Source organism: Arachis ipaensis, chromosome B04 (genome assembly GCF_000816755.2).
Source record: "Arachis ipaensis cultivar K30076 chromosome B04, Araip1.1, whole genome shotgun sequence".
In the NCBI taxonomy this organism is placed as follows: Eukaryota; Viridiplantae; Streptophyta; class Magnoliopsida; order Fabales; family Fabaceae; genus Arachis; species Arachis ipaensis.
Window position 1 is genome coordinate 74,696,818 of NC_029788.2, and position 8,344 is coordinate 74,705,161.

The 8,344-nt window shown below is 35.8% G+C and overlaps 1 protein-coding gene and 1 long non-coding RNA gene across 4 annotated transcripts in view; one reads left to right on the forward strand and one right to left on the reverse strand.

Annotated features, from left to right (window-relative positions):
• LOC107639377 overlaps positions 1–2,927 on the reverse strand; it is a 14,185-nt gene extending 11,258 nt beyond the window's left edge. Inside the window, exons 1-3 of one of the 2 annotated variants that reach the window (XR_001620096.2) lie at positions 2,719–2,927; positions 2,432–2,626; positions 13–241 (exon numbers count right to left, since the gene is read on the reverse strand). This is a non-coding gene — a long non-coding RNA (uncharacterized LOC107639377). Of the gene's footprint in view, positions 1–12; positions 242–2,431; positions 2,627–2,718 lie in introns of those variants that run through there. The other variant, XR_002361177.1, reaches the window with a different exon arrangement.
• The window catches only part of LOC107639375 (1-aminocyclopropane-1-carboxylate oxidase homolog 12), a 26,290-nt gene that overhangs the window by 15,321 nt on the left and 2,625 nt on the right, over positions 1–8,344 (forward strand). The gene's annotated exons all lie outside the window — the stretch shown is intronic.

The window sequence follows — 8,344 nt, forward strand, 5'->3', positions numbered from 1 at the left end:
AAGCCTCTAGGATATATATGACACCCTGAGCCCTAACCCATCTAAAAAGCCTCTAGTCTGGAACTCATCCTAGATAAGTCTTATCCCTCAAGGAAAATTCTAACAAGAAGAGGGAAAAACACTCTAGGCTCTATAACTTCACATAGCATCAGACGTCCTTTAAACGTATATGTACTTTAAGTCTAGGATATAGCAAAAAGAGTGGCACCATCTCTTTAACGGGAGTCGCCATCAGCTCTGCCTGTAGGAATAGTGAAGGGAAGGGAGTGAGAATCTATGGTTCCCAGTAGGGTACTAACGAGGGTAATGAATCCTTCATTAGTCCTAGGACAACGATCTAGCATAGAGGTAATTCATCGCGTAATCTTTTCGATCCTAGATTATACGATCTTACTAACTTTTCCTCCGTAGTCAATTTAGCCTTATTTTCCTTTTCACGTTGTTCCTTACAATTTTCCTTTCATCTTTAACTTTAAGGTCAATCTCAAAGTAGTCAACCATTAACAGACGATCACAGACAAGCCACACAATCAAAATACAAACAAGTCATAGAGCACAACAACAAGAATTCAAGCATAATACAAGATCACAGAAATTATGCTGCAGACAAGTATGATGCATGTCTAGACCTATATAGGCCATGGCTCATGTATCGATTGACTACCCAGAACCCAACATTACCCGAGCGCTAGTCCCAAATATGACTTTCTAGATATTCAGTTGCATAAGCCTTTATGATGAAACTATATCAGTTGACTTCCAGAATTGCAATAAGCCCTATGACATAGACATTCAGTTGAATTTTCTTTGCACTAGTACACCTACATTTGAAAAATAGTTCTTAGTCTGTGGGCGTCCCTACTATTACATTCAAGCACTGAGCAAGCAGGACAAAACCCTTGACCTTGCTAGGCATTTAGTCATTCATTTAGCATTTTCAGTCATTTTATTCATCTTTCTCAGTTTTCTGTTTTTAGTTGTTTAAGTCTTATGGCTAGTGCAATTCAGTTGACTTTCAATTCTCTCTTGCTTAAGTCTTATGGTTGGAGTCATTCAGTTTGCTTTCAGTTTTTAGTTATCAATTATCATTTCTCGCTTATCGATTCTCAGTTCTCTTTTCTCTTTTTGATTCATTAACTATTCTGTTCTCAATTCATATTTGTTCTTTATCAATTCAATTCCTCATTTCTCAATCATCAGTTTTCAGTTATCACTCCTCATATTAACCTTTTTCTATTACTTATCCTCTTCTTTTTTAATCATCAATTATTCTTCCCTCAAATCGCCATCTCTACCTTAAATCTGTTATGTAAAGGAGTTCTGAGTTTTTGGCTTTAAATTACCTTTTCTATACTTCTTTATTAAAAATTACCATTACGCCCATGATCTTCTCTTGATTTTATCACTATGTCCTAAGTTTTATTATAATTACATTTATGTCCCTTATACTTTATATAATTACATAATTATTCCTTAACTTTCCATATTTATATTTTGTCCCAGAGCTTTTATCTATTTATATTTTAGCCCCTTATCTTTTTTAAAATTACACTTTTATCACTATATTTTTACATAATTACCCTTTTATCCCTAAAATCTTGAACAAATCTTTTTACCCTCACATATTTTATTAAAGAATCCCGTTAGGGAGCTAATGGAATATCTGTACAATGTGTACAATGGGCGGCTTATTTAGTCCAATATGAGTTAAAATTGAAAATTATCCATGTTTACTCTAATTTCAAAAGTGCTATTCATTTTTGTGTTAACCACCATTGTACACATTGTACACCAATTACATTAGTTTCCCATACTTTTCCATTATTAAATGATCATAATATCCTTGTGTCCTCAAATTACCATTTTAACCTTAATCTTTTATTAAAAGACCATTTTACCTTTATTAATATTATACCTTATCACCTTTTTCTCTTTGACTGAATCTTCTTCTACTCTTACTACATCATTCCTTTTTCTTTTCTCTTTTATTTCTTGACATCTTCCTTAAGCTTGTTTTTTAATCTTTTCAAGCAACATTGTTTTCATGTATTAAACTTTCAAATTTACTTCACAAATTAAAATTTAAACAAGATTAGAACAAGCTTTCTTATAAGTACCTAGTCAATTCAGCCATGGTACTTCTAAAAAACATCAAGTTTTTAAGCTTTCAATCAACATACAAATATCACCAATTAAGCATTTAAATACTCAATTTTATTCACCAAACATCAAATTCATTAATTATAGATCAAACATACATAATCATATAATTACTTTAACCAAACCCTTACTTTGATTCCGAACCTTTTAATCACTTTTTAGAAGCTTTTTAACACCAAATTTTTCCTATATTTTAATCAAAAATAATTTTTAACACAAAGAAACTCTTAAGGCCGAATTGCTCATGAGAAAAAGGGAGAGTTTTACTCACCCTTTGAGTTTGAGAATTGTGGCTTTGAATTTCTTATAATATCTAGAGCATGATAAAGGAATAGAACAAAGTATGATTACTCCTTTAATGCTCCATCAAATCGAACCTTCTTTAACAAAGAGAAAGAGATTTTCTTCACCTTTCAAGTTAGAAATTGATGGTTCTTTGTTCCTTGAGGCTTCTAGATAGGATTTTCTAAACAAAAACATCAAGAACTTGAAGTTTTCTCCATAACAACCATATGGCCGAATTTCAAAAGGGAAAAGGAGAGTTATACTTCAATTTACCTTCAGAAAATTGGTATGAGGATGAAAAGAAAGATGAGAAGAAGACTTTAATCGATTTAGAATTTTGATTTGAACTTTAAATCCTTCATTTATCAAGTTTGAAAGTAAACTTCCATGAAAGTTTTTCTCTCTTTTTTCTCTCTTATGGATTCATGAAACTTTAAGAAATTTGGAGGAGAGAGAGAGAAAGAGAGAGAGAGAATGAGAGAGAGGACCGAATTTCTATGAGGGATAAGAATGAACTTGAAATAAAAGTAAAATTTTATGAGTAATTACTAAAAATAGATATATTTGATCGCATACTTTTACTTTAATAAGACTAAATATCTAATATACCAGTATAAATAACACTGATATCAATATATTATGATTATCAATATTCTAGAATATCTCTAGAGTGTTCTAGTACCATAGCACTGATTTAGGAATACTGGTAATAATTTTTACTGGTTAAACTTTGGATCTGATTATTATATTATTATCATAAAATATTGTTATAATAAAATATTATTGTGATACATTAAATTATTGCAAATGACACATGAATGGCTAATTCTCTTATATATTAGTTCAATACCACACAATCATTTCAGTGATAAAAAATAATACATCATTAAGTTAGAAATGACATAGGAATTTTTGATAAATGACACAAAAAATCTTTAAAGAATCACAAAGCCAAAACCTAAACTCACTAAACTAACAAAATATATTCAAATATGTTTTGGAACTAAAAATATATCAATTCGTTGCAAATGACACCGGAACAGATAGTTCAATGATAAGAAAAGAACATCATTTAGTTGAAAATAACACGTTGAAAAAATTTTGTATCACGATTAAGAATTCTCGGTGTCAAAATTAAAAAATTTCTATTTCACGGTTAAAAAGTTTCGGAGGTATTTTTCTGATAAATTCTACATAATTTAAAATCATCATCCTTATTTCACCCTCTTAACAAGAACATATGTCACGGTTAAAAAATTTTAGTGTCAAAATTAAGAATTTTTATGTATCACAGTGCTATTTTTCTGATAAATTCTACACTTCAAAAAAATTTTCTGTTCTTTTTCTTGTTTTTCATCATCTTCTTTTCTTTCTCTTCTTTGTCTTTTTTCTTATTACACCTTCTGATAATTTTTCTGTTTCATCTCTTAACAAGAATAAAAATAAGAAAAAATAAAGAAAAAATCAAACAAAAAAATAAAAAATATTACAATAACTATCTGGAGAAAGAGAAGGAAAAGAAATAAAAAAACGCATCAACAATAACAATAAAAGAACGACGATAATAAAATTGATTGTTTTTAAACATTTTTAAATTTGGTTATTTTAAAATTTATAGGAAGTATATATTCTACAGAATGAAATATCTATAAAAAAATTAACAATACTAATACATTATATACTTAATCAAGTATACTTCTTGTTTTTAGCATATGGAAGAAATTTAAAATTAACCTTATTATGTTAATTTGATTTAAATTTATCTAAGGGCAATTTACATAAACAAAATGAATGAAAGAAACTATTACACAAATACAACATTCGGAAAAACCAAACGCAAATGCAACAAACCTAATTGTATGTAATCCACGACTACCTAATGCGGAACTTGGATACACGTAATCCGTTACACCCTATCGCGGATTACGTTGATAAGCTAAAAACTCATAAACCGCTACACCCTGTAACGGTTTATGAAGATATGGGCTCGAAGCCTATTCCGCTACACTCTTTAGCGGATTATGAAGAGAGTGAAAGTTTGGAAACATATTCATGAATACCAGTCAAATAGTAACAACTAACAACCTGTGATGCAAAATGTACGAAGTTATACAAATATACTCGTCATAAGCAATAAGTCGTACAGATATAATAGCCACCAGGCATTAACACAAACACAGAATAAATTACTACATAAGTCATACAAATGTAATAGTCACAAACGATTAACACTTAATGGAAATAAAAATGTCATAAGTCATACAAATAGGTCGGAACTAACACTAACACACCCAAGGCACTAACACTAACACCCAAAAACGTAAATCGCTACATGAGAAAATAAAATTCAAAAACTAGAAGCACAAACACTACAAGTCCTACGAACTACCAGCAACGGTGGAGCCTTTCTGGGGGCAAGATCTATGCGTGTGCCCAGGCTGTCTGCAGAGCCCGCATCGCTTCGGTCGGTTAGGGTCGGCCTCATCCATGTTCTTCCAGATTCTGGTAGACCTCGTTCGCCCATCACGACAATGCCTCAAGCTAGGATCCGGAATAACGGTCGGACCATCATAAGGTGGCCAAAGTCCCTCTGGTATTGGCGGCATAAAACCCATCTGGTACACCCTGAACACCTTCTGCATAGTGTAGACTTCGTCGACATAGATAGACCAATCAAGCCGTGACTGGGCACAACATGCAATCGCATGGAAATATGGATAATGGAGAGCTTGAAAGTACCCACAATCGCATGTACGATCCTGAAGAAAAACTCGGTACGTCCCAAGTGAAAAGGTCTCGGTCAGTGGCGTCTTGGCAACGGTATACTCAGACTAGTGTCTATCGAATAGGGTGACAGTAAAGCACCTGGAGTCTCTCAAGTTGCGCTCCATCGCCTTCATAAAAGACTGGCAAAACATGGCACCGCTGGCCAATTGAGCCTCTACCGTCTGACCACGAATCACAATCAACTCCGCTAGCCGACCAAATGTGGACTTCACCAGGACGGTAACCGGAAGATTCTGTATACCCTTCAGAACAGAATTAACACACTCAGATATATTGGTCGTCATGTGACCGAATCGTTTGCCACTATCCTAGTGCTGAGTCCACTTATCGTATTCTATTCTGTTCGCCCAATCACGCATTACCGAATTCTCAATCTGCATTATATCAAACCAATAGTAAAACTCTGTCTCAGTCTTCGCATAAGCAGCGTTCACAAGTAAACGCTTTGCATCCGTGCCCTTGAAACTGAGTGCGAAGTTAGCTGCAACATGCCGAATACAAAATGCTCGATATGCATGAGGGGCTAACCACTCACTGTTAGGATTTTCTAGTGCAACATTGATGCCGTTGTGCCTATCCAAGATGACCAGTATCCCCTATTGCGGAGTCACATGTTGGCATAGGTTGGTCAGGAAGAAAGACCACGACTTGGCATTTTTCCCCTCCACGAGACTAAAAGCAATAGGCAAGATGTTGGAGTTCCCATCTTAGGCGATGGCTAGGAGCAAAGTCCCGCCATACTTGCCATACAGATGAGTACCGTCTATGCTGACCAATGGCTTGCAATGTCAGAAAGCTTCAAACAAGGAGGAAGTGTCCAGAAAAGACGATAAAAGTACACGGTTGAGTCGTCAACATCATCACCGACTCGAACAGGAGATGTCTTCAACAAGGCAACCGTCCCCTCCATGGTAGACTGCACACCAAGGATCCAACGAGGTAGCTCAGCATAGGACTCTTCCCAGTCCCCGTATATTTGTGCTACTGCCTTCTGTTTTGCCAACCACGTCTTCTTGTAAGTTGGTCTGAACCCATACGTTGCCTCGGTAGCTTCTTGCAACACCTTTATCGATACCGCCGCATTGGCTCGAACCAGAGGAAACATTTTCGCACAGATCACGTGATAATCAAGTTGTCGGTGGTCGCTTGATATCGATGTAGCCAAGCATGTTATGATCCGTTGTACCCTCGAACCTCCTAGGTTCCCTTTCGCACTCGAAGGCTGATGCGAATCATCCACGTGCAACCCTTGCCGAACTCCTTGCATCTCCCATGGTATTTAAGATGATCCGACTCCATCACTCTGTACTCAACATCGCACCGAATGCTGTAATCTTTTACAGTAAGAATAGCTTTCTCCTTACTGTGAAAAGATTGGCCAACTTGAAATTCAACTACAGAATTTCCCTCGTGCAAACCTTGACCCCCAAAGGTTGGAACTGAATCTGGCGATTGGCCGATGGTTTCCAGGTCCAGGGTAGAAAGATGTGCAGGTTGCTCATGTGTGCCCGCACTTGACGGTGGTTGACATGTTGTTGGGTTTGTCAGAATTTCATCATCGCTGTCCCCTCCAATGTTAGCAGGCTCTTCATCGGAATCATCCTCTAGCATTGCATTTTCAACCCGATCCGGTTCCCCCTCACGTCCAACATCTGGAGATGGATGCGCTGAGGTGAATACCCCAATTGGACCAGCTAGTCGATACTCCAACAAACACTCAGGTGCAATGACGGGTATCGAGGTAGAGGCAACCCCCATCGTGGTGGATTGAGGGTTTGGCGCAGATGCCCCAGAACTATCGATCCCATGTTCCAACTTTGTAAACAACTCGTGTATACTCACTTCCAGGAAACTCCGACGATAATGAAATAACATTTGCATATCTTCATCTGATCATAACATGAATATTTCATATTGCACGTCGGTTGACACAATCGCAATAGGAATATTGTAGAACAGCTTCTTCATCCACTTTGTGCCACACGCGCCCAACTTCTGCAATATACTGGTCTTCAGATCCAACAGTGTATCAGACGACCTGATGAAAACACTCAGTAGTTCTCTATCTATAAACTTCACACTGTGCCTCTTACTCTTTTTTATTTTTCCAGAAGAGTGTATTAACACCAAAAAGCTCTCCTCACTCTTTATTCCTCAACTTATGAATGAATGAAAATGACACTCTACACAACTTGCTGGGTATATATAGGCATCTTCTTTGCTTCCACTCTCTTCATAATCCGCTATAGGGTGTAGCGGAATAGGCTTCGGGTCCATATGATCATAAACCGCTACAGGGTGTAGCGGTTTATGAGTTTTTAGCTTCTCAAGTTAATCCGCGACAGGGTGTAGCAGATTACGTGTATCCAAGTTTCGCGTTAGGGTGTCGTGGATTACATACAATTGGGTTTGTTGCATTTGCATCTGGTTTTTCAGAATGTTGTATTTACGTAACAGTTTTTTCCATTCATTTTATTTATGTAAATTGCCCTTTATCTAACGTTTATAATAAGTTTAAATTTTATTCTTATTATTAACTTTTTTATTCTTTTTATTATAAGTACTGAATTGTTATCATCGTCTCACCATCATCACCTCTCACACCATCACTGTACGTACCATTCCCTTTATCTAATGCTATCAGTACACCCATTGTCGTCACCTTTCAGTCATTGTCAGCACACCTCACCCACTGCTACACCACTCCACTTTACATTGTCAGCAAGCTGAAGAGTGAAATTGATGGAGAAAAAAAAACCAAACAACTTTGCTTTTCGAAGTAATGGTGGCAATGATGACAGTGATTAGGATGGTATGATGTGGTGTAGGATAAGGTGCAGTTGGATGGGAATATGATAGTGAGGACCAGAGTTGGTGATGTGATGGTCACCATAATGGATGATGTAGTAGAAACAAGTTTGTGAGAATCGAACCGCTGAAATAACTGATTTAATAGTTCAATGATTCGATCGAAGTTGAACCGTAATCGAACTGGTTTAATTAAATATAAAATAAATATATATTAAAATTTCAATATAAAATTCAAACATTTAAATATAATAATTTTTAAACTAATAAAATTTAAAATTTTACAATTTTATAAAATAACTTG